Source organism: Tupaia chinensis, unplaced genomic scaffold, assembly GCF_000334495.1.
Source record: "Tupaia chinensis unplaced genomic scaffold, TupChi_1.0 Scaffold138665_1, whole genome shotgun sequence".
Lineage (NCBI taxonomy): Eukaryota > Metazoa > Chordata > Mammalia > Scandentia > Tupaiidae > Tupaia > Tupaia belangeri.
In genome coordinates, this window is record NW_006198557.1 from 1,333,270 (window position 1) to 1,335,659 (window position 2,390).

Consider the following 2,390-nt stretch of genomic DNA (forward strand, 5'->3'; position numbering starts at 1 on the left):
GGGGTCGGGCGCCCGCCGTGAAGTGGTCCGGGCAGGGCTTGGCACCTGTGGGCGGAGGTGTCGCTGCTGCACCCTGTCCTTCCTGCGCGCGCCCCGTCCGCCCACCTCTGCAGTGTCACCGCGCCCTCTGTGTGAGCCCTTGGCATTTCGGCTGGGTCCCTGCCACTGGGGGGGGGACACTTAGCTCTTTTCACGTCCTCCCACCGGGAGGGGAGGGAGATCGAGCGTGGCCCTACTGTGCGGCCCTCAGGCTGCAACCCCTTGTCCACTTCCCACCCTGTCCGGAGCTGGGGCACATGCACGTGAGCCTGGGGCCTTTTCCAAGCTGCCAGGGCTGGGATTCAAGTCATTGTTGGCCTTGTGGGATTCGCACCTTTTAATTTTTATTTTTTAAAAATAATCATACTTTTAAGGGGCCGGCAGGTGGCGTCGTGGTTAAGGGTGCTGGACTCCGTGGTCGACCAATCACAGCTCCAGTCCCTCTCACACACACTGTCCTTCTCTGGTCAAATTCAAATAAATAAATCTTTTTTAAAAAACACTTTTAAAAGGTTGTTTTTTTGTTTTTTGTTTCTTTTTTTTTTTAAGTTGGGGCCGGCCTGTGGTGTGGTGGTTAAGGACACTGGAACCCCACATGACCAACTGTGGCTCGAATCCCAGATCAGGCAGCTCACTTTCTCACTTTCCCTCTCTCCTCCCTTCCTCCCTCCCTCTCTCCCTTGTTCTGTCCTTCTCTGGCCAAATTTAAATAAATAAATAGGGGACCAGTAGGTGGAATAATGGTTAAGGAGCTGGACACTCCCATATGGCTGACCATGGTTCAAGTCCCAGGGGTGGCTTGCTTTCTAACTTTCTTTCTCTCTCTGGTCAAATTAAAAAAGAAGAATGAATAAAATTAAGTAATTCCTTAAAAAATAAAGTTAAAATAATTTTTTTTTTTTTTTTTGGAGAGGCTTTTTGCTATAGGGCTTGTGCACTCGCCAGAAAGAGAGAGACAGAAAGCGAGAAATCACCCCCAGGGGGGATGGCCACGCCACAATCCCTTCTCCATTCTCCTCTCTGGATCTTGGCCATGCACGCACACAGCGTTGAGTTTAAGCCACCGGGTCCGGGACTCGAACCGCGGTCGACTACATGGGAGTCCAGCGACACAGCCATTTACGCCAACTGGTGGTCCCAAGTTAAAATAATTCTGAAAAGAAGTTTTTAAAATTGTATTTCTTCTGAAAGCAGGGTCTCTGAGCTAGGCTGGGTCGTGGGCACACAGGTGCACACCCAACACGCTCACGGAGGGCCTGGAACTCGAGCCCAGGGCCTTCTGGTGTGGGTCCAGTTGCATGACCACTGCCCCACCACCTGCCCTCCGGGCTCCTTCCTGCAGATGGAATCCGAGGGGAGAGCCAGGCGCTTTTCATTCAGCAGAGTTTACTAGGCTCTCCCGGGTTCTCCGCTGAAGGACCGGGGGTCGCTGCATGGAGCCCAAGAGTCCCAGCCCCACTACAGTCGGAAACGTCTTCCTCCGCGGCTACGCGTCCGGCCCCCACCACCCAGCGTTTCTGCCTTCACTTGTCTTTCCCTCCGCCACCAGAGGGCGCCCGCGAGCAGCGAGCCGTGTCCCCTCTACTCGTAAAGCTCATGTCGCCTCCGGGCTGCTGCCTCTGCCCCTCATCCCACATGGCCTATCCTCCCGCCCCTTGTAGCTCGGCTCCCAGGACTCCCATGACTCCCATGACTCATTCCCTGCTGCCTTCCCACACTGGATTCCCGGCTGCTCACAAGCCCGACGTTCTTTTAGGGCTTCATTATATGCCTTGTGCTCTCACCGAACAGAGAGACAGAAGGCAAGAAGTCACCCCCCAGGGGGATTGGCCCTGCCACAATCCCTTCTCCAATCTCCTCTCCGGGTTTTGGGCATGCACGCCCAGTGCCCGAAGTTCTAAGCTCTCCCTCACTCCTCCTGTCCTGTGGTCCTGCCTGGGAGAGGCCCCTGCCCACTACGCACCCCCTCGCCCCCGGCCCCTTTCCTGCTCAATTCTACCTCCATGTGGTCACTGTGAGGACGTGCACCAGTGCCCGGGACACGGCGTGGGGGAGCTCGAGCCCCGGAGTGGTGCCCTGGTCATATGCCTCCCAGCCTCAGCTTTCCAATCCGGAAAATGGTCCGCTCCCCTCCCGCGGGCAGACCGACTACGAGCGGCCTCGGCCCCGGCCGAGGAAGTCTGGGTGCACCACGCGTTCCCGCTCAGCGCCCTCCCTCTCGGGAACCGGCCGAGCCTCAGTGGCCAGCTCCCCGGACGTGTCCCCTCGGGCGCCCCGCGCTGCTCACCTGCGGTGGTGGCCATGGCCCGCACGCTGGCTCCAAGTCTGCAGTCCCGGGCGGCGCAGGCCCC